Consider the following 25,463-nt stretch of genomic DNA (forward strand, 5'->3'; position numbering starts at 1 on the left):
GGGTCGAAGATTTCACCTATCTTGGTAGCCTTATAACGTCCGGTAACAACCACTCGAAAGATATTAAGAGGTGCCTGGCGCTTGCATACTCTAGCTTTAAAGCCTTGATGCCGGTCTGGAGGAACAAGAATTTGTCGACACTGCTGAAAACAAGACTCTTTAACACACTGATTATCCCCATTGCCATGTACGCCTGTGAATCATGGACCCTCAAAACAGATGACCAACGTCGCCTAGCCGCATTTGAAACAAAGTCACTCCGCCGTATTGCTGGCATTACGTACCTGGACAGGATCTCTAATATTAGGTTGTTTGAAAGCCTCAAGATCAAACACACCATACTTGATCAAATAAAACTGCAACAACTTAGGTGGTTAGGCCACACCTAGCGCATGGAAAATTTTCGTCTACCGAAAGTAGTCTTCGATGGTCGCGTGCAGGGTTCTCGCCCTAGAGGTCGGCCCCCTAAGAGATGGAAAGACAACTTCTCTACACTCAACCTGCCGCAACTTCTACGACTGACTGAAGATAGATACTCATACAGACGCCACATCAATAACATAATGAATGAAGAGGCCCCAAAACGACCTTCGAGGACGGATGGGACTTAAGTCAAGTAAGTCAAATTCGTTTATTTGACTATGGTCAGGTGGTGCTGGTTTCGGTTACATCCCAATCCGGTCCAGAGCTTAGGAAGTGAGGATGGGGCTTTAGTCACTATATCTCTTTGTTGCTTGTCTTGAACGATGTTTCCACGTAGTATTCCGTCTTATTTTTATAAGACTATGCTGTCATATTTTGCATATGCTGATAATTTGCTGCTAATCATCCGTTCCAAAGTTCGCTTAATTAAATCGCGTTAGTTTATTTGGTACTTGTCAATTAGCTGAAACCCACGCAAGAAGTCAAGTTTGGTTAATTCTAGTGAGATGAAACGAAATATGATGAAAATATAATAGTTTAGAGACAAATTTGGGCTATATATTTGCATATTAGGGGGATTTTCACATCTAAACAATAGCTAGTTGATTTTTGAGAAGAGAAATAACAGAAATCTTTACCCCTTAACTATTTAGAAAGGGTTGTACCCCTTTAAAATAGAAAATTATAATCTCACAATTGTTATTTGATTATTTTATATCGGTTGATTAACATTTACATTACTGGGAACAGTTTTTCAAGGATTCGAAATGCCGAGTTACACCCTCTATAGACTTTTATAGACTATTAGAAAGCTTTATTCAAGATTTCGTACTTTATCTTAGACAATATGAAACTTCTTAAAAGAAAGTGATTGGAAAAATTACAAATGAGTTAATGCTTTCGTATACAATATATCGCGTGGATTCCAGCTAATTGGCAACTACCGCTTATTTTTATTTTGTTAGAGGAAATTAACCTTAATTTAAGTATTAAGAAATTTAGTGTTTAATGAATCAAGGAAAAAATCTTAATTTTTGTTCCTTTTCAAACTTAAACGAACAGAATTCGCTACCAATAAATAAATGAATCTCAGAACAAATAATCAGAAGTAAGAAATAAATAATCAGTAATAAGTAATAAATAAGTAAGTAATTCTTACAGAAGTAAGAATAAATAATCAAATTTAAAACGAAAAGAAATTACCACAAACAGGAGTAGGAATAAGGCCCAATATGCCTTCTTAAGAGCTTTACTTTGCGCTTTATTGAAAACAATATTGGTTTCAAGTTGTGGGTGCTTATTTGTCAAAACATCAACAAAAAGAAAGGTAATTGCCACAATCACCAATATTACTGAAAACTAAAATAAATTATTACGTCTATTAGTGGGTTGCACCCTCCTCAAGACTTCCCTCATTACGCTAAAGTTTGACTTTTTGTCCCAATTCCTTAAGAACAACTCCTGAAACACAAAGGCCGTTTAATAAGAATAATAACCTTTTTTAGTAGTTCTAAAAAAGCTTTGGCCTAAATAGCGAGATATTGAGGAGGGGGCAGCCCCCATCCTATACGTAATAATTTCTTTTCGTTTTAAGTTTTGATGTTGATCCTTACTTTCAGGTAAAAAAACTTCTTTCTTTTATTTAATTTGATTTATGGCTGTAATATAGAATTCCCCGTTCTGACTCCAATTTCTCGTATGGAAACATTTTATTCCCTTAAATACTGTGTCAAATGCAGGAAGATAAACGAAGAATGATGAGATGCAGATGCATAGTGTCTTTTGTTTAGTTCAGCATACCCCTTGACCATCTTAGGACTTTCTTACCTGAAAAGAACAATCTTCTAAACGTTTTTTTTAGGAGGCTTCAGAATTATGGAATTTTTAGTGAAATATCAAATTTTCGTCAGTGTTGGCATGCTAAACCATGAGAGTAGAAAAGCGTAACTATTTAATTTTAACTATTAACGCTTTTAGCGTTAATTTTAACTATTTTAACTATTAATTTTAACTATTAACGCTTTTAGTCTGTAAAAATTCAAACATAAATAATCCATCAGTTTTTAAAGACGGCTATACCGTCAAAGAGAATTTGCAGCTTCTGAAGCTGCTGATTACATTTGTATTTGATTACATTTGCTGATTACTTTGATTACATTTGTTTTAACCTTGTTTTTGCTGATTTTTCGCACACATTTTTGTTACCTGGCACCCGCTACTATAAAAAAACACAAAACAATATATGGGGATTTTTTAAAGTGCATATGGTTGTGTAGATTCCCCATTAACGAATTTCAACAATCAAATACCTTGGTATTTACAGAGTAAGCTATACTAGGACAGTTCTGAATCCTAGTTGATATTTCTATAATGCTCTAATTTGACTCTATTCAATCTATTAAGATTTGTTTTCCATCAGTTTGGTGTCTATTGTTTGATATTCAAGATATGCAAGATTACGAGTTTTGTATTTTCGGAATCCATTCAAAAAAGAGCAAGAGCCCTGAGAATAATTAAAGAAGGTAAGGTACCATACTCGCTTTTTCTAAAAAAAAGCCAAGTTGGAAAATCTTGAGCACAGGAGAAGAACGTTGTGTCTCCGTTTTGCAAAAAATGCAATAATAAAACCTCGCGCGGAAAATATTTCCCCCAAAAGACGCTCCCCATCCAGACGCCGCCTGCCACGTGCTTTTTCTGAACGCGTTTCTATGTTGTCGCCTATCTGTTGCCTGATTTCAAGGTATGAAAAAACCTTTGTACCCTTCATTACGGATAAAATAAACCACTAGATTTCCTTTTTTGTCTCTTTGGTACTGATGATACCCAAGTTTTTTGTTCGTTCGATTTTTTTTTCCTCCCCCCTTTTTTGTATTATCTTTTAAACCTTTTTAACGTTAATTTTATTTTACTCTTTTTTTGTTTTTACCTTTTTCAGTTTCTGAAATTTTGCCATTGAATTTTCGTTTTTTTTGTTGTTGAATAACGAATGGTTTTGCCATTCGGACATTGTTGTTTTTGGCATTGGTTTACCAGTTTGTTTTTTTTTAGTTTCTGTGCTTTTTTTATGATATTTTACTTTCTGGTATTATGACTCTGAAATGCGAATTCGGTGCTTCGGGGCTTGTGATAGACGTTTTTGAAATAAATATCTTATCTTATCTATGTCTGCAAAAGGTAAAAATATCAATTCAGTTAAAGCATGTGATTTGCTTTGTAAAAAAAAGGACGAAAAATCCCCATTTGGCAAAAGAAAAATGCTTTTCATATCCAAACAAAATACACGGTCATCCCGAACCCTCTTCTTATCTCTTTCTTCATTGCTTTCTGCTTTCATTTCTCATGGTTTGCGTGAGAGCTTTTGACTTCCTCAAACATTTCAGAACGAGTTTTTTCAGCCATCTTTTTTGGTTCAAGTTCAGCAAATCAGTAAATTTTGGCAAAACCTTGCTCTAATATCAACCTGAGGTAATAGCCCATTGCCCATTGCCCTTGCCATCACTCTATATTCAGTGTTGCCAAAATTTGAAGAAAACACCCTTCGCCGATCGCCCAATCTTTCAAATTGATTACAGTGATGCCAGATTCTGTCTCCTATAACCTAAAAAACTAATACTTTAAAACAATTCCATCAGAAAGGGGCGTTTTTGAGGGGTGACAAGGGGAGGCAGTTACCCCCCCCCCCCAATAAAGTGAAGAAAAATTATTATACATCTCATGCCCTTTGACTATCTGGATATGGACCCCCCTTGCCCCCCAATAAAAATGCGGTAGATTCGCCCCTGACATCAGAGCAGAGGAGATTCTAAGGTGTCAGACACTATTTTTTGGAGCTAAACCATATATACATGACTAGTAGCTCATTTTAAAACCCTTTTTTCTCTTATTCATTATATATATGTTTTACCGCGTTTGAAAGTCTTGAATTTAATTTAGTTCCCAAATAAAGTTTTTCTAAGAAATTCAATTTCCTTGTCTTATCAAAAAGCGGAAAATGACCTTGCTTAGGCTTATTATGCCCCATACAGTATTATTATTAAGTGAAAAACAATAGCCCTTGGTTTTATTATAAAATTCAATATTTTATTACCTCTCATCTGGGAATGGATTCAATTCTTAAAATTAGTAAAGAGGAAATACGCTTGTTATTGACGTGGATCATAATCTACTTGTAGACAGATCAATGAAGGGAGGGTACGTTTTCCACGGAGATTTTGTCCTTAAAACTGACCCGACTGGCGAAGACACCGGTGTAAAGTCATATGCAGTTTTTCTGGATATGAACTCCCTTTATCCGCCGGGAATGTCTTACCACTCTTTGCCGTGTGGTAATTGCAAATGGCTTAACGATCCTCGTGCTTAAAATTTCCCCGACATTGGCAATGTTGAGGAGAATGGACCACAAGGATAGTTTTTTTTTAAATCAATGGTGAAAAACCAGTGGAGCATCATGACTAGGTAAAGGATTTTGTTTTCCCGTGCATAAAAAGACCACTGATTAGGGACTCTTTGAGTCCATACAATATTTCTTTGGCAGAGAATGGGGGTTTGCACTGGACACCTTCAAAACAAAACTTATCGCCGACCTTCATACGATCGAGAGTATTGTTGTACATCATGTTCTTTTTCGGTGGATGGCAGCCAATGGTTTCAAGATCACATGGATACATAGAGCCCTCCAATTTGACCAGAAACTCTATTTGAAAACATTTATTGACAGTTTTGCCAGTAAACGTTCCGAAGCGAAAACGAAGGTTGGAAGGGAAATCTTTAAACTCATTTTGAACTCAGCCTTCGGTAAAATATGCGAGAGTGTAAGCAATCGATTTCATTGTGACGTTGTGACTGACCCAAAAGAACGTGCTCGAATAATTGCAGATCGAAACTTCACATCATTCACCGTCATAGACTCTTATATGGTCCTCTTGCATAATAAAAGGAAACGTTATCTTAAATGAAAATATTGTAGGTGGCAGCGCAACAACAGAAATTTGAAAAAAAACTCATGTTGCCATTCTTTTACGATGTGTGTAGACTAGTCCCCGAAGCCACGCCACGCCGACATGACGGCGGTGAATGTGTGATTTAGTATCGGCGGAGGCACACCGCCAGGCGCGGAAAAATTTTTTTTGGCAGCACGCCATCAATTTCTGACTGGCGACGCGCCACGGCTCGCCAATTTTTCTGATTAAAAATAATAATAAAAATTCCACCTCGCCAAACACGTTCAACATCAACTTGATCTTAGTAAGGATTTTTAAATGGTTGGCTAAGAACATACAAGAACAATATGACAAAACAGGAATTTTTTGGGCCGTGCGAAAAGTGTTTATGTTCACCGTCGATCAGACCAAGTAGAATTCTCATTTTTAGCCACTAGACCCAGGAAAACCTATGTTGTGTTTATGTTTAACATCGCATTGTTCCTATAAAATCCCGTGTTTTGTCATTTTCTTCTTGGTAATGTTTTGGGCTAATGTGTGTATAACTTTCAAAGTTTGAAGTTTAAACATCACCTGTTCATCAAATACATACGAAAAGGAAGTGAAAAAACCAAATAACAACATAAAAAAACACTGTATACAAGTCAGATACCATGGCTTAACAACACCAACAATTATAAATCAGCTGTTACATCACTTCAGTTACAATTGATGTAACAAAAGTGAGTTTGTTCACTCTGCCTGGAGCCATTGACCTTTTTGTAGTCACTATCAGTCCTGTCATGCTAAAAAGCCGTTTAGCTGGGGCACTTGTGGCCGGTACAGCCAGAACTAGGCAAGCGTAAACTGCCACTCGCGGGATCTGATGCTAGTATTGGACCTTGGGGTCCCACAGAATGCCGCAAATGGGCTTCTTCTTTGTATCCGCTGAAATAAGTTGTTTTTATAAGGGAGAACTAACCTGCACCTTTACCATAGGGCTCCTGCGCCCTACACTTTAGGGGGAACAAAACTACCTCTTTATCGTCTTTTCTTATCAAAACGGAAAAACCTTCCAAAATTCGTTTCTAATAGAAATGGTCAGGTTACGAAGTTTCAAGTCAAAGGTTAAGGCTACTTCAACTTTAATGTGCTCTGCTTACTGTGCAAAACAATGTAATTCATTGCTATAGATGTATTTCTATACTAGCTCTAGCTCTTTTCCAGATTAATTAAATGAAAATTTTTCTGCAAATAAGTTTTTCAAAGAAAAGTAAAGAACTCCATTAAACAAAAATGAGCAAAAATAAAATCAAATAATCTACCAAGCGGGAAACTACCACAAATCAGCATCGATAAGAAAATGAAACCCAAAACGAACAGAAATTACAATAAATAACCGAGTCTCTCAACCTTGACGAGTGTACGCAATAGACCACGACTATTGCTGATGCGACATGAGCAAACATATGTAAAAAAACTGATTAAATTCTGCCAAAAATGCCATTTACAAGCTCAAAACGAGCAGAAATTAACATAAGTTGGGCTCAAAACCCCTATGCCTTCCCAAGGCCAGAACATAATTTGCACTTTACTGAAAAAATATAAATGTTTTTCTTTTATAACTTTAATAAATCAAATAATAATAACATTTTGATTACAAAATATCAGTATATGTATATTAAACTGACAATGCACATTCATTAGTATTTTTTCAGCAAAGTGCAAATTATGTTCTGGCCTAGGGAAGGCATAGGGGTTTTGAGCCCAACTTATGTTAATTTCTGCTCGTTTTGAGTTTGACTCGGCTATATATTGTAATTTCTGTTCGTTTTGGGTTTCATTTATTTATCGATAATGATTTGTGGTAGTTTCACGCTTGGCAAATTATTTAATTTTATTTTTGCTCATTTTTGTTTAATGGAGTTCTTTACTTTTCTTTGGAAAACTTATTTTGTGGAAACAGTTTTTGTAATTAATTTTTGTTCGTTTTATATTGACATAGTCTTTTCAGGGAAAAAGAAAATAATAGTTTAAATCTCTTCGTTTTTTTAAGAATTAATAGTTTGGCCTGCTATTTTTATAATGGAAAAAAATTTTCAGCAATTTCAATTTTTAACAACATAGACCCTTTTAAAAATCTGGACACAAAAAGTAGTGTTTAATTTAGTTTCATACCTCCTCTAGTTTACCTGAAATGGAAAACTTGATACAATTCGCAAAACAATCTGTTTACTTTCTATGATAGCTTGAATGCACTTACGCTATTTTGATTTGGTTAAATTTTAGGAGCAGAAGTAGCCCCAACAGTTTGAACATAATACCCTCAGTCGTTCTTGGGATACTGCTGAGATGCCTTATTGGGAATTAGCATTAACACAGTGCATTTTGATTTTATCTTAAGGCAATATTTACTTTTTAAACATAAAGCAAATAGGAGGGTGGGCGTGGGAGGGGGATTGGTTTCCCTCCAATTACTTTCGACTATTAAAAAGGACATCAGCCCTTTCTATTTTCAATCGAATGAGCCCTTTTCGAAGTTCCTACGACAACTCCTTCGATATAAAGTGCCCTGGTCTAAAAAACAACAACAACAAAAAAAATGATACATTATACCCAGATCGATCTTTACTATAAAAATGTCAAGCCTTCCAATCCCTTTCGATTATTAAAAAGGACACTAGGCCTTTCTATTTCCAATCAAATGATCCCTTTTTGAGTTTCTCGACAATGCTTTCTATAAACACATTATATGCCCCCTGGGCATAAATTACAACCCTTACTCTAAGGGCTGTGAGGGGGGTTGTCATCCTCTAAGACCTAATTTCCAGAATTTTCAACTACGTTAAACAAAATGGCTATCTCAAAATTTTGATTGGATTTGTTTTTCGGGAAATGGTGGGCATGAAAGGGGTGTTAGTTGCCTTCCATTCACTTTCGACTATTAAAAAGGGCACAAGCCACTCCAATTTCAAATTGAATGAGCCTTTTTTAAATTTTCTACGACAACTTCTTCGATACGAAGTGACTTGGTCTAAAGGAAAAGAATAATAAATAATACATTGTGCCAACATCGTTCTTATATACCCCCAGGGCATAACTTAAAACCCTTGCCCTAAGGGTTGTGGGGGAGTAATCTCCTCAAAAACATATTTTCTCTCTGGAAATCAGTTACTCTGAACAAAATGGCTATCTTAAAATTTTGATTGGATGTGTTTGGGGAAATGATGGGCGTGGAAGGGTTGTTAGCTGTCTTCCAATCACTTTCGACTATTAAAAAGGGCATTAGCTATTCCAAGTTCCAATCGCATGAGCCCTTTTCGAAGTTTCTATGACAACTCCTTCGATACGAATTGCCCTGGTATGGAAAAAAAATAATACATTGTGCCAACATTGTTCTTTACTTAGGCAGCGCGATTACGCTCCCTTTGATAACATCCTAAATTGCCTAATGCTCTTTTACCTATCTATTTTCATCTGAAAAATCAGAAAAAAAATGAACAGAGTTTTAAAGTTGAAGGTAGAATTTTTGTTTCAAGAAAAATTTCTTCTTCTCCTTCCTACGAACCAATATACACGGCGAACCCAAGATGACAGTATTTATCTTGAAGAAACAGAGTAGCCGGGATGACGCTGGAAGCCCGGAGGTCGATATCGATAAGCAAAAAAGAGCGAAAAACAGCGGCGTATTAGTGACGCCACCACCGATAGAATCAGCGGCGGCGTCAGCGCACTGATGCAAGCTTGGTGGCGCGTCACCGCTTTTTATCGGCGTCACACTGCCGCCTTTTCGGCGTGGTTTCGGGGTCTAGTGTAGATGCTATTGGCTGGGGGAGGGAGAAGTTCAAGTATGTTATGGGGATACTGATTCATTTTTGCTAAAAGTTAAAACCACGAATTTATTAGAAGATTTGGAAAAGGTGCGCACGTTAGCTCTCGAATGAACTTCGACTACCAATTGGGACGAGTCCATTTACCTGGAGCTAGTGAAGCGCCAGGCCCCAAATCAATCATTAATTATAAAATCAGAGACGGGAAGCGACTTGATTTCCAATTGTGTGCTTGCAGGTCCGAAGGTGTACTGTGTGCAAACACACAATGAGGTAATCAAAAAAGTCTGCAAGGGGGTGCCTAGACATTATGTGAATCCTAATTTCGACTTGAGTGTACAAAGGAACTGTGTAGAAAGTAGTTTAGTTCCAAGAGCAAAAGTCATGGCGATTCGCTTTTTAAAATTTAAAACTACACAGTTTTAGTGGATAAAATAGCCATGTGTCCCGTATCAGATAAAGTCTATGTGTGTGCGGATGGTGTGAAGGTGCTACCCCACGGAGATTATCTAACTTCTGACTGAGTTGTATGTCAAGACTATAGACATGACCTTGGTCGGGAAAAATTCAATAGTAAATGGTGGGTGGGTGGGTGTGATCCTTTTTTATAGATATTTTTCCCCAACTAAGTAGTGTCTTCTTAGCAAGGTAGAGTTATATGTGAGTGTTGTCATATGTCACATGTATTATTTTTCTAAAGTGTCGTTTATCTGTAAATAAAAAAATGTATTATTATTAAAAAATACATTTCTCTCGAATCTCAGTAGGGAAATTATTATTTATTCAATGGACCGATGCAATCTACAGTCAGTTGTACTTTTACATTGCAAGGGACTATGTATCAATTTAAAACTCCATTTAGATCGTTTCTTTGCGGACCTTCAATGCCTTGCAAAACGACACTTAAAACGAAAATAGTTCAAAATCGCGATAAAATGTTTTTAGAACATCCCCAAAAATTAACTATTGGTACAGTGTTTGGTAAGAATCCTATAACAGAATAAGAAGTATTTCCCCAGACACAAAATTACTACAGGGAATTGACATTTTCAATAGTATTGAACCAAACTCTTGGCTGATTATTGATGATTTAGCTGAATCCATTCAAGAATGGTCTCAGGTGATGATACAATTGTTCACTGTCCGGTCTCATCATCAACGTATTTCCATAACCCTTGTGCCAAGGGGGCTGGCCCCAGCCTCCCATTGCACTTCCTTGCTGAAGGGCCATGAAACGGAGATCAGCACCGCCGGTTTGTACCTTGAGGGTCTAGTGCGGTCATACTTACTTACTTACTTACATGACCCATGTTCTGCACAATCTCTTTCAGCAGAGCAATTATATGAGAACACTTGGACACACAATTAGCTCAGAGCATAGGAGATTCTAATGGGTCAGACACCATTTTTGGGACTAAACCAAATCTGCTTGACTACAAGCTCATTTTAAAGCCTTTTTTCTCTGATTCATAATTTATACTTACTACGTTAAAAGTCTTGACTCCAATTTAGTTCCCAAATAAAGTTTTTCTAAGAAATTCAAAATCTTTGTCTTGCAAAAAAGCGGACAATGGCCTTCTTTTACCTTATTATGCCCTTTATGGTGTTTTATTAAGTTAAAAACAATAGCCCTTGGATTTATCGTAAAATTCAATATTTTCTCCATTTCTACAGCTTTTTGACTTTCTTATTTAACCAGGGCAATTTTGTTATCGCCCTAGTTTTAAAGTTTCATATATAGGGTCAAAGAATGAAAAAAATGTTCCTATTCATGTCAGAACGTGGAATGCTATCATCATTCAGATAAGGCATTTCAAATGAGCTGTCTCTCGCCACAAGTCGGAGCAAAATCACAATTAGCTCAAGATTATTGGACTTCTCAGCAATATTCAATTAAACGTATGTCAAACTAAGGCCTTCACACCCTAGTTTGACTGGTTATGCTCAATATAGCGTTTTAATTTAGTGAAGAATTAAAGAAACGCCTTAACTAAAACTCTTTTTTGAAATGAAACTTGGGAACAAAATTAAACCTTAAAATGGTGGGGATGAGGTCTACCCCCTTCCCAACTCTTGCTCTTTACGCTAAAGTCTTCCAGATTTATAAAATTACTTATCATTCGAAACCAACTTAAGCTGCTGTTCTACTTACGAAGTGACATCAAAAGTTTTGTTTTTAGTGCTATATCACACTTACGGCTGGTAGAATTAATAAAAATCACATAGATATGAAAAAAGCTTTCAAATGAACCATCAGATATCATTCTAAAAAGTACTGGTAGGCCACTAACCTCAGCTTTTCCACTTGAGACATGGCACCAAAAGTGCCGTTTTCAGTGCCATTTGGAACTTGCTGGTGATGCAATTTATAGGAAGGAGGTAGAAAGGGGCGTAATTTATTATGGGGCAGGAGGAGACAACTACTTCCTCCAGACCCAATACCTCCCCCCTCCCCGACCGCACTCACCCCTAGCAGAGTTTTTTTTTCTGCAAACAATCTTGTGAAAACTAAGACAAGCCTGCATAAATAAAGTATCAAGAGAAACTTGTCAGTTTTCTTTAGTATATATTTGCCTCTATGGTAATATATGGCTCATTTTTTCAGTTTTTACTATCATTTTCACTTGATTTGGGAAAATCGGTTCGCACGTTGCCCCCCCCCCTTCCCTCCTCAAGGATATTAACGAAATTACGCCACTGGACGTAGATATGAGAAATATCTTTTATATGAACTACTAAAAATATGTCTAGATACCTGCAATACCAATACGCTCATACCAATACGTGTGATATAAATACATCCGACACCGATACAGTGTGCAGCCCTTTTCCTAGGGACTATGGAGGGTCATGTCATCACCAAAACCAAAGATTTTGATCTTTGACATATGTTGAACAAAAATTAAAGATTGAAAAAAGAAAAAAAGTGAAGATTGGATGAATTTGGGGGAGGGGGGGGGCTAATTTTCCTACAATCTTTTTGGTCAGTTAAAAAGGGCACTGGAACATTTAATTTTTGTTCGAATGAGCTATTAAGCACCTCTCTTTGATGATCTGATCACCCCTAACCGTTCAAAAAAAAAAAAAAAAAAAAAAAAAAAAAACGGGAGACTGATCAGTGCTACCCATGCAAAACCATGCAAATTTTCCTTGTCGTTGAGGGAGGGGGACTGTTGTTTACCTATTCAAGGTTTTTAACCATGCTGATTCCAATGGTACAATTTTCATTTTCATCTGACGCCATTTTCGAGGGTTTTCTCGCCTTTTTTTGTGAAATCACTATATATTTTTTTCGCCATAAACTTTTACTTTTCAGACAAACCGAAATAGTAGTTACCGTTCCTGAATCAGTGTTACATAGCAACTTTCTTTTACTAGGAGTTTTTTTTCAAAACGCGTTTTTTAACTTTCGGTTACTATGGGCTGTGGTTCGCTCTTTAAAGGATTGCAGCTACCGCGGCAACCATGACTCCTGTTTTTGTTATTGCGTTTTTTCAGCCGTAACATAAGATTAATCGTATAGGAGGAAAACTGCCCCTTCCTTATCCCCACATCTACCTCAAGGTCACAGAAACTTTGGAGGGTACTCATTCGATCAGAAAATGAGAGTTCTAGTCTCTTATTATAAGTGGAAAGTGATTGGAGACCAACCAGATACAGGGCGTATTTTTGGCGAGGGGGGGGGGTAAACACCGGTTCCCACCTATTTTGTACTTTCTCTTTGATTGCTCGGTTTTACGTCTGCTCAATTTTGCGTCTTTTAAGAAATTAATATAAAAAAAAAGTTTTTCCGAGGGAAGTAAAGAGCGAAGTTGAAATTTAAAACGAACAAAAATTATTACTTCAATGCCTATCTAACATATATCAATAAGACTAGTGTAAATAAATCAACTGATGATATTTCCCTATGTTTTTAGGATTACAGAGAACTAGCGCTTTACTGAAAACACAAAAGCCAAGCATAAAAAGCAAAAATATTGATTTAGGAGTCAAAAATGAATACGTAACCTCACAACAACAAACTAATCTATAACGCTTTTCATAGTCTTACAGGAGCTGTGATATCAGTAGCTTTCAGTATACAATTAAAATTATCTTAAAAACTTGTGCAGAAAAATAATAAGTTTATAGTAACAAAATAATGGATTGATGTATCGGGTAACATCTTAGTCTCGCCTAATATTGCTCAAAATATGAAGAACATGTCAACCATAATATGCACTCTGGAAATCCAGTTATTTCTCTGTATAAAACGTAGAATTTTAATTTGTGATAAAAATTTTAAAGCTAATATGTAGTATTAATATTAATAAGATTCCTTCTCTTCGAACTTGTCTGGAAAATAATCATGAAATGTCCTTTTCAGATCAAAAACGACAGTAATTCTTTGAACTTGTGAAGATGTGATGCCAAATTCAAAGAAAAAATAAATAAATAAAGCAATAATCTAAAAATACTTTACGTTTATACTGTTAAAAGTGCCCTTAAATGGTTTACTTTTACCGTACCAATACTCCTATATTGTTTAGTGTTTTCAGGGAAGCGCCAGTTCTCTGTAATCCTACAAACATAGGGAAATATCACCAGTTGATTTACTTGCACTAGTTTTATTGTTATATGTTGGATAGGCTGTGAAGTAATAATTTTTGTCTGTTTTAAGTTTTAACTTTGCTGTTTACTTTCCTAAGAATTTTTTTTTTTTTAAATTAATCTTTGCTCGTTTTTATTAATATGTAATGTAGAAGCAAACCTGGCATGATATTTTTATTTACACGAAATTACGGAGGACAAGAACGTATCCAGGTTTTGGGAAGTTCAAAGTTATGCGCTCATAAACCACGACTTGGCTTAGACAAAGTAAGAAATGAGCTAACTCAACGTAGGTTCAACGTAAGTCAGTGATGTTCACTTAAAATTCCGATGGCCAGGATCTTTCAAATGTCGAATATGTTCTTCATTTTCTGTAAATTAAAACCCGAAATCTACTTTCACAATTTTGCCTGTCGCTTCCTGGTTTCATACATTAAGAAAATCAAGATAAAACCTATTAGAGAATGCAAGAACTGGGTATTAAAAACCGTTATGACACTGAAACACTGAGTTAATTCAAGTTTCTATTGTAAAGAGTGAGAGCATTAAACTATGTTTTATGAAGTTGAACTTTTGCAAACAGGAGGAAGGGGAGGGTGGTACGTCAAGGAATAGTCATCGAGAATTTGATAATCCAACTATTTGTTATTCAGTGAATTTCTTTCTCTTAAGACCATTCAATCTCTTAAAAATCATTTTGCGAGCTTCATGTTGCCTGACCGCGTTAAAGACAAACATTTCATTGCAAATTACTCCAAGGAACTAGCTAACATAGAAATCTAATAAATAGTAGAATTTGTAAAAACCTAGTAGATATGAGCAATAGCTTTTGAATGAGCAGTTAAACATCTCTCTGCGATGGTGTGGTAGCCTGCTAATGCTGCAGTAGCTCCCTGGTGAGCAGACGATTTATGAAGGTTATTAACAGTAATTTCTTTCTCTTAACAGCATTCGATCTCTTAGAAATCATTTTGTGAGCTTCATGTTGCCTGACCGCATTAAAGACAAACATTTCATTGCAAATTACTCCAAGGAACTAGCTAACATAGAAATCTAATAAATAGTAGAATTTGTAAAAACCTAGTAGATATGAGCAATAGCTTTTGAATGAGCAGTTAAACATCTCTCTGTGATGGTGTGGTAGCCTGCTAATGCTGCAGTAGCTTCCTGGTGAGCAGACGATTTATGAAGGTTATTAACAGTAATTTCTTTCTCTTGACAGCATTCGATCTCTTAGAAATCATTTTTTGAGCTTCATGTTGCCTGACCGTGTTAAAGACAAACATTTCATTGCAAATTACTCCAAGGAACTAGCTAACATAGAAATCTAATAAATAGTAGAATTTGTAAAAACCTAGTAGATATGAGCAATAGCTTTTGAATGAGCAGTATAACATCTCTCTGCGATGGTGTGGTAGCCTGCTAATGCTGCAGTAGCTTCCTGGTGAGCAGACGATTTATGAAGGTTATTAACAGCAATTTCTTTCTCTTAACAGCATTCGATCTCTTAGAAATCATTTTGCGAGCTTCATGTTGCCTGACCGCGTTAAAGACAAACATTTCATTGCAAATTACTCCAAGGAACTAGCTAACATAGAAATCTAATAAATAGTAGAATTTGTAGAAACCTAGTAGACATGAACAATAGCTTTTGAATGACCAGTTAAACATCTCTCTACGATGGTGTGGTAGCCTCCTAATGTTGCAGTAGCTTCCTGGTGAGCAGACGATTTATGAAGGTTATTAACAGCAATTTCTTTCTCTTAACAGCATTCGATCTCTTAGAAATCATTTTGCGAGCTTCATGTTGCCTGACCGCGTTAAAGACAAACATTTCATTGCAAATTACTCCAAGGAACTAGCTAACATAGAAATCTAATAAATAGTAGAATTTGTAAAAACCTAGTAGATATGAGCAATAGCTTTTGAATGAGCAGTTAAACATCTCTCTGCGATGGTGTGGTAGCCTGCTAATGCTGCAGTAGCTTCCTGGTGAGCAGACGATTTATGAAGGTTATTAACAGTAATTTCTTTCTCTTAACAGCATTAGATCTCTTAGAAATCATTTTGTGAGCTTCATGTTGCCTGACCGCGTTAAAGACAAACATTTCATTGCAAATTATACCAAGGAACTAGCTAACATAGAAATCTAATAAATAGTAGAATTTGTAAAAACCTAGTAGATATGAGCAATAGCTTTTGAATGAGCAATTAAACATCTCTCTACGATGGTGTGGTAGCCTGCTGGTGAGCAGACGATTTATGAAGGTTATTAACGGGGATAGGAGGGAGGGTGAACGAGAGGGCTTCTTCTAAACCTCCAGTGAAGAGTTTTGGAACATAATTATTACGATGTTACCGTTTTATGCTTCCAGGTTTTTCCACTTTAGAAGTGGCACCAAAAGGGCTGTTTTTAGTGCTATATAGCACTTACCGATGGTAGAATTGATGAAAGCTCGTAGATACGAGTAATAACTTTAAAATGAGTCATTAAACACCTCTCTAAAAAATTCTCGTAGCCCAAGGGCTCCAGCTTTTGCACTTCAGACATGCCACCAAAAGTGCCATTTGACACTTTCAGAAGGTGGAATTTATAGGAAGCACGTAGACATGAGCAATATTAGCTATTAACTATCAGTCTACGATGTTCGGGTAGCCCGATATCTCAAACCCTTGAGAAATGGCACAAATAGTGCCAATTTTAGTGTCGTGTGGCACTTGCAGATAGCGGAATTTATAAAAAGTACGTAGATATGATGAATAGCTTTTAAAGAAGCCATTAAGTATCTCTCTATGATGTTCTGGTAACCCACTAGGCCTGAAAAAAAGAAGAAGAAAAGGGAGACAGAAGTAGTATGGATATGTGCAGTCCGAGCAGATAGTCCCCTCACCATACAAGCGGCCAATCACTCCGATCAGAAAGTACCCCCACCGTAAAAAAAACACATAACCAACCATATAATAACATAAATAACCAACCATACATCAATACACAACACCATCACTACAATAACATCCACACATTTATATACATAAACATCAAACAAACATCAATACTATAAACATCAATTCATCCATATACATCCGAATAAACACCATACAATACACATAAGCATCCATCCATCATTTCAAGCGGGCCTATTGCTCACGTGATCATTGATATAAAAGTTTGACGGTGAGTTAATGTCTCAGTTCCACATTGACATTTGAATAATTTACATTGTTTCAAGTTGGAAAAAAACATTCAAATATTTTGAAAATGAGCGGTTTTACACTATTGCATATTGAAGGAGCTGACAGTGATCTTATAAAGACAAGAGCTTTTGAATTGCTCATTCAAAAGCTATTGCTCATATCTACTAGGTTTTTACAAATTCTACTATTTATTAGATTTCTATGTTAGCTAGTTCCTTGGTATAATTTGCAATGAAATGTTTGTCTTTAACGCGGTCAGGCAACATGAAGCTCACAAAATGATTTCTAAGAGATCGAATGCTGTTAAGAGAAAGAAATTGCTGTTAATAACCTTCATAAATCGTCTGCTCACCAGGAAGCTACTGCAACATTAGGAGGCTACCACACCATCGCAGAGAGATGTTTAATTGGTCATTCAAAAGCTATTGCTCATATCTACTAGGTTTTTACAAATTCTACTATTTATTAGATTTCTATGTTAGCTAGTTCCTTGGAGTAATTAGCAATGAAATGTTTGTCTTTAACGCGGTCAGGCAACATGAAGCTCGCAAAATGATTTCTAAGAGATCGAATGCTGTTAAGAGAAAGAAATTCACCAAATGACAAATAGTTGGATTATGAAATTCTCGATGACTATTCCTTGACGTACCACCCTCCCCTTCCTCCTGTTTGCAAAAGTTCAACTTCATAAAGCATAGTTTAATGCTCTCACTCTTTACAATAAAAACTTGAATTAACTCAGTGTTTCAGTTTCATAACAGTTCTTAATACCCAGTTCTTGTATTCTCTAATAGGTTTTATCTTGATTTTCTTAATGTATGAAACCAGGAAGCAACAGGCAAAATTGTGAAAGTAGATTTCGGGTTTTAATTTACAGAAAATGAAGAACATATTCGACATTTGAAAGATCCTGGCCATCGGAATTTTAAGTGAACATCACTGACTTACGTTGAACCTACGTTGAGTTAGCTCATTTCTTACTTTGTCTAAGCCAAGTCTTGGTTTATGAGCGCATAACTTTGAACTTCCCAAAACCTGGATACGTTCTTGTCCTCCGTAATTTCGTGTAAATAAAAATATCATGCCAGGTTTGCTTCTACATTACATATTAATAAAAACGAGCAAAGATTAATTTAAAAAAAAATATATTCTGAGGAAAGTAAACAGCAAAGTTAAAACTTAAAACGGACAAAAATTATTACTTCACAGCCTATCCAACATATAACAATAAAACTAGTGCAAGTAAATCAACTGGTGATATTTCCCTATGTTTGTAGGATTACAGAGAACTGGCACTTCCCTGAAAACACAGAACAATATAGGAGTATTGGTACGGTAAAAGTAAACCATTTACGGGCACTTTTCTTACTTTGTCTAAGCCAAGTCTTGGTTTATGAGCGCATAACTTTGAACTTCCCAAAACCTGGATACGTTCTTGTCCTCCGTAATTTCGTGTAAATAAAAATATCATGCCAGGTTTGCTTCTACATTACATATTAATAAAAACGAGCAAAGATTAATTAAAAAAAAAATTCTGAGGAAAGTAAACAGCAAAGTTAAAACTTAAAACGGACAAAAATTATTACTTCACAGCCTATCCAACATATAACAATAAAACTAGTGCAAGTAAATCAACTGGTGATATTTCCCTATGTTTGTAGAATTACAGAGAACTGGCGCTTCCCTGAAAACACAGAATAATATAGGAGTATTGGTACGGTAAAAGTAAACCATTTAAGAGCACTTTTAACAGTATAAATGTAAAGCATTTTTAGATTATTGCTTTATTTATTTATTTTTTCTTTGAATTTGGCATCACATCTTCACAAGTTCAAAGAATTACTGTCGTTTTTGATCTGAAAAGGACATTTCATGATTATTTTGTAGACAAGTTAGAAGAGAAGGAATCTTATTAATATTAATACTACATATTCGCTTTAAAATTTGTATCACAAATTAAAATTCTACGTTTTATACAGAGAAATAACTGGATTTCCAGGGTGCATATTATGGTTGATGTGTTCTTCATATTTTGAGCAATATTAGGCGAGACTGAGATGTTACCCGATACATCAATCCATTATTTTGTTACTATAAACTTATTATTTTTCTGCACAAGTTTTTAAGATAATTTTAATTGTATACTGAAAGCTACTGACATCACAGCTCCTGTAAGACTATGAAACGCGTTATAGATTAGTTTGTTGTTGTGGGACTACCTACTAACTTTTGACTCCTAAATCAATATTCTTGGTTTTTATTCTTGGCTTTTGTGTTTTCAGTAAAGTGCTAGTTCTCTGTAGTCCTAAAAACATAGGGAAATATCATCAGTTGATTTATTTACACTAGTCTTATTGATATATGTTAGATAGGCATTGAAGTAATAATTTTTGTTCGTTTTAAGTTTCAACTTCGCTCTTTACTTCCCTCGGAAAAACTTTCTTTTTTATATTAATTTCTTAAAAGACGCAAAATTGAGCAGACGTAAAACCGAGCAATCAAAGGGAAAGTACAAAATAGATAGGAACCGGTGTTTACCCCCCCCCTCGCCAAAAATACGCCCTGTATCTGGTTGGTCTCCAATCACTTTCCACTTATAATAAGAGACTAGAACTCTCATTTTCTGATCGAATGAGTACCCTCCAAAGTTTCTGTGACCTTGAGGTAGATGTGGGAATAAGGAAGGGGCAGTTTTCCTCCTATACGATTAATCTTATGTTACGGCTGAAAAATCGCAATAACAAAAACAGGAGTCATGGTTGCCGCGGCAGCTGCAATCCTTTAAATAGCGAACCACAGCCCATAGTAACCGAAAGTTAAAAAACGCGTTTTGAAAAAAAATACCTAGTAAAAGAAAGTTGCTATGTAACACTGATTCAGAAATGGTAACTACTATTTCGGTTTGTCTGAAAAGTAAAAGTTTATGGCGAAAAAAATATATAGTGATTTCACAAAAAAAGGCGAGAAAACCCTCGAAAATGGCGTCAGATGAAAATGAAAATTGTACCATTGGAATCAGCATGGTTAAAAACCTTAAATAGGTAAACAACAGTCCCCCTCCCTCAACGACAAGGAAAATTTGCATGGTTTTGCATGGGTAGCACTGATCAGTCTCCCGTTTTATTTCTTTTTTTTTTTTTTGCACGGTTAGGGGTGATCAGATCATCAAAGAGAGGTGCTTAATAGCTCATTTGAACAAAAATTAAATTTTCCAGTGCCCTTTTTAACTGACCAAAAAGATTGTAGGAAAATTAGTCCCCCCCCTTCCCCCAAATTCATCCAATCTTCATTTTTTTTTTCTTTTTTTAATCTTTAATTTTTGTTCAACATATGTCAAAGGTCAAAATCTTTGGTTTTGGTGATGATATGACCCTCCATAGTTCCTAGGAAAAGGGCTGCACACTGTATCGGTGTCGGATGTATTTATATCACACGTATTGGTATGAGCGTATTGGTATTGCAGGTATCTAGGCATATTTTTAGTAGTTCATATAAAAGATATTTCTCATATCTACGTCCAGGGGCGTAATTTCATTAATATCCTGGAGGACAGGGGGGGGGGGGGCAACGTGTGAACCAATTTTCCCAAATCAAGTGAAAATGATAGTAAAAACTGAAAAAATGAGCCATATATTACCATAGAGGCAAATATATACTAAAGAAAACTGACAAGTTTCTCTTGATACTTTATTTATGCAGGCTTGTCTTAGTTTTCACAAGATTGTTTGCAGAAAAAAAAACTCTGCTAGGGGTGAGTGAGGTCGGGGAGGGGGGAGGTATTGGGTCTGGAGGAAGTAGTTGCCTCCTCCTGCCCCATAATAAATTACGCCCCTTTCTACCTCCTTCCTATAAATTGCACCACCAGCAAGTTCCAAATGGCACTGAAAACGGCACGTTTGTTGCCATGTCTCAAGTGGAAAAGCTGAGGTTAGTGGTCTACTAGTACTTTTTAGAATTATATTTGATGGCTCATTTGAAAGCTTTTTTCATATCTATGTGATTTTTATTAATTCTACCAGCCGTAAGTGTGATATAGCACTAAAAACAAAACTTTTGATGTCACTTCGTAAGTAGAACAGCAGCTTAAGTTGGTTTCGAATGATAAGTAATTTTATAAATCTGGAAGACTTTAGCGTAAAGAGCAAGAGTTGGGAAGGGGGTAGACCTCATCCCCACCATTTTAAGGTTTAATTTTGTTCCCAAGTTTCTTTTCAAAAAAGAGTTTTATTTAAGGCGTTTCTTTAATTCTTCACTAAATGAAAACGCTATATAGAGCATAACCAGTCAAACTAGTGTGTGAAGGCCTTAGTTTGACATACGTTTAATTGAATATTGCTGAGAAGTCCAATAATCTTGAGCTAATTGTGATTTTGCTCCGACTTGTGGCGAGAGACAGCTCATTTGAAATGCCTTATCTGAATGATGATAGCATTCCACGTTCTGACATGAATAGGAACATTTTTTTCATTCTTTGACCCTATATATGAAACTTTAAAACTAGGGCGATAACAAAATTGCCCTGGTTAAATAAGAAAGTGAAAAAGCTGTAGAAATGGAGAAAATATTAAATTTTACGATGAATCCAAGGGCTATTGTTTTTAACTTAATAAAACACCATAAAGGGCATAATAAGGTAAAACAAGGCCATTGTCTACTTTTTTCGAAGACAAAGATTTTGAATTTCTTAGAAAAACTTTATTTGGGAACTAAATTGAAATCAAGACTTTTAACGTAGTAAGAAGTATAAATTATGAATCAGAGAAAAAAGGCTTTAAAATGAGCTTGTAGTCAAGCAGATTTGGTTTAGTCCCAAAAATGGTGTCTGACCCCTTAGAATCTCCTATGCTCTGAGCTAATTGTGATTGTGCTCTGACTTATAGCGAGTTACAGCTCATTTGAAATTTTTTTCTCATTCTTTGACCTTAAAAATGGAATTTTAAGACCAGAGGGATAAGAAAATCGCCCTGGTTAAATAAGAAAGTCACAAAGAGCTGTAGCAATGAAACAAATATTGAATTGTAGGGTAAATCTATGGACTATTGTTTTTCACTTGATAAAAACACTGCATAGTGCATAATAAGCAAAATCAAGGCCCTTTTCTACTTTTTTGTAAGACGAAGATTTTTAATTTCTTAGAAAAACTTTATTTGGGAACTAAATTAAATTCAATACTTTTCAACGAGTTAAGACGTATATATAATAAATAAAAGAAAACGGGGCTTTAAAATGAGTTACTAGTGTAGCAGATATGGTTTAGTCCCAAAAAATAGTGTCTGACCCCTTAGAATCTCCTCTGAGCTAATTGTGATTGTGCTCCGACTATTAGAGAGTGACAGCTCATTTGAAATGTCTCATCTTTCTGATGATAGCACTCCAAGTTTTGACATGAATAAGAACATTTTTCTTATTTTTGGACCTTATAGATGGAATTTTAAGACTAGGGTGATAATAAAATTGCCCTGGCTAAATAAGAAAGTCAAAAAGAGCTGTAGAAATGAAGAAAAAAATATTGAATTTTATGATAAATTCAAAGTATTGTTTTTCATTTAATAAAAATGTATAGGGCACGATAAGCCAAAGCAAGGTCCTTTTCCGCTCTTTTGTAAACAACGGATTTTGAATTGCTATGAAAAACATTATTTGGGAACTAAAATGAATTCAAGACCTTTAAACGCGGTGAGACATGTATATTATGAATCACAGAAAAAAGGACTTTAAAATGAGCTACTATCGAGCAGATATGGTTTAGTCCCGAAAAATAGTCTGAACCCATAGAATCTCCTCTGCTCTGAGCTAAGTGTGATTGTGCTCCGACTTGTAGTGAGTGAAAACTCATTAGAAATGTCTCATCTGTCTGACAGCACACCACGTTTTGACATGAACAGAAACCTTTTTTTAATTCTTTGGCCTTATAGATTTAATTTTAAGACTAGGGCGATAAGAAAATCGTCCTGGTTAAATAAGAAAGTCACAAAGAGCTGTTGCAATGAAGAAAATATTGGATTTTATGATAAATCCAAAGGCTATAGTTTGTCATTTATGTAAAACACTGTTTAAGGCATAATAAGCCAAAGCAAGGCCATTTTCCACTTATTTGTGAGACGGGGATTTTGTATTTCTTAGAAAAACTTTATTTGGGAACTGAATTGAATTCAATACTTTTAAACGCGGTAAGACGTATTTAATGAATCAGAGAAAAATGGCTTTAAAATGAGCTACTAGTCAAGCAGATATGGTTTAGTCCCAAAAAAAGTGTCTGACCCCTTAGAATCTCCTCTGCTCTGAGCTAATTGTGATTGTGCTCCGACTTGTAGCGAGTGACAGCTCAATTGAAATGTCTCATATATCAGTAGAGAGGCCCTAACGACTCCGGGACGAACACATGTACTGCCATCTATAATTGAGTCGAAACAAAGGAACACGCAGAAATTACTTTTAGGGGATCATTTGGGCGAAACAGTTTGAGAAATTTTAGAAGATGATTTAGGCGAAACAGTTTGAGACATCTTAGAAGATGATTTTGGGTGAAACTCTGTGGTCGTTATAATATACAATTTCCATTTGAACAATGTTGTGAGGTCCCCTACCCCAACTCCACCGGTGCCCCCAAAGAGCACCCGGCGCCTCTTTAATAGTTGAAAAAAAATCCTAATTAGTTCCCGGGTCCCTTTGGGGGACCCGGCGCCCCCAAAGGGACCCGGGAACCACGGCCACCCAAAGGCCCCCTATCCATTTTTAAATACTTTTTTTGTGCGCTTGAAACACAGAAGGGCCCCCTCCCCCTGGCCCCCTAAAGACCCCCGCGTTTTTTGTTTTTTTTTTATTTTTTTAACATAGTATTTTTCAACTTTTTTTACATCTAGTCAAGGTTTACCTTAGTTGGATTTATAGTTTAGTTTAGTTTTAATTCAGAGTTTTATTTTAGAGTCTTAGCATTTATTATCAGTTAGAGTTGTAGTTTAGTTTAGTTTTATGTGATAATATTATTTTAAAGTTTTTGTTTATTCTTATATAATCGTTTTTGTTAACAGTTTAGAGTTTTAGTTAGAGTTAAAGTTTAGTTTAGTTTTAGTTTAGGGTCTAGAGTTTTAACTTAGAGTGTTAGCTTAGATTTTTAGTTAGAGTTATAGTTTAGTTTAATTTTAGTTAAGAGTTTTAGTTTAGACTTTAGAGATTTAGTTTTAGTTAAAAGTTTTAGTTTAGAATTCTAGTTTAGTTTAATTTTTGTTAAGAGTTTTAGTTTAGAATTGTTGTTTAGTTTTAGTTAAGAGTTTTTGTTTAGAGTTGTAATTTAGTTTAGTTTTAGTTGAGAGTTTTAGTTTGCAATTAGCTTACACTTTTAGTTAGAGCTATAGTTTAGTTTAGTTGTAGTTCAGAGTCTTGAGTTTCAAGTTAGACTCTCAGCACTTAGAGTTATAATTAGAGTTATATTTTATTTTAGTTTTAGTTAAATGTTTTTAGATTTGTAGTTTAGTTTTAGCTAAAGGTTTAGTTTAGAGTTTTAGTCTAGAGTCATAGCTTAGAGTTTTTCATTGCACTTTTAGTTTAGTTTAGTTTTAGATAGGACTTCTAGTTTAGAGTTGCAGTTTGGTATTAGCTTACAGTCTTAGTTAGAGTTATATTAGTTTTAGTTTAGATTTTAGAGTTTTAGTTTCGAGTCTTAGCTTAGAGTTTTAGTTAGAGTTATAGTTTAGGTTAGTTTTAGTTAGGAGTTTTTTTTAGAGTTTAGAGTCTTACCTTAGAGTTTTAGTTAGAGTTTAGAATTTTAGTTTAGAGTCTTAGCTAAGAGTTTTAATTCTATTTATAGTTTAGTTTAGTTTTAGTTGAGAATTTAGAGTTTTAGTTTAGAGTCTTAGCTTAGAGTTTGTGTTAGAGTTATAGATTAGTTTAGTTAATAGTTTTAGCTTAGAGTAGTAGTTTACAGTTTTAGTTAGAGGCATAGTTTAGTTTAATTTTGATTAAGAGTTTTTAGTTTATAGTCTTGGCTTAGAGTATTAGTTACATATAGTTTAGTTTAGTTTTAGTTAAGAATTTTAGTTTAGTTTAATTTTAGTTAAGTTTTAGTTTAGACTTATAGTTTAGATTTAGTTAAGAGTTTTAGTTCAGAGTTGTAGTTTAGTTTTAGTAAATTGTTTTAGTTTAGAGTTGTAGGTTAGGTTTATTTAAGAGTTTTAATTTAGAGTTTAGAGTCTTAACTTAGAGTCTTAGCTTAGAGTTTTAGTTAGAGTTATAGTTTAGTTTAGTTTAATATTTTTTTTAAGAGTTTTAGTTTAGATTTGTATTTTAGTTTTAGTTTAGAGTTTTAGTTAGAGTTATAGTTTAGTTTAATTTTTGTTAAGAGTTTTAGTTTAGAGATGTAGTTTAGTTTTAGTTTAGAGTTTTAGTTAGAGTTATAGTTTTAGTTAAGTTTTAATTACGAGTTTTAGTTTAGATATTGGAGTTTTAGTTTTGAGATTTAGCTAGAGGGGCGCCGGGTCCCCCAAAAGGACATCTACTAATTAGGATT

General features: G+C 35.2%; 1 protein-coding gene across 1 annotated transcript in view; it reads left to right on the forward strand.

The window, feature by feature from the left end:
- The window catches only part of Tim23 (translocase of inner mitochondrial membrane 23), a 294,534-nt gene that overhangs the window by 263,208 nt on the left and 5,863 nt on the right, over window positions 1–25,463 (forward strand). The window lies entirely within an intron of this gene.

Source organism: Artemia sp. Qi Xiang Cuo, chromosome 21, assembly GCF_049724085.1.
Source record: "Artemia sp. Qi Xiang Cuo chromosome 21, ASM4972408v1, whole genome shotgun sequence".
Taxonomy (NCBI): domain Eukaryota; kingdom Metazoa; phylum Arthropoda; class Branchiopoda; order Anostraca; family Artemiidae; genus Artemia; species Artemia sp. Qi Xiang Cuo.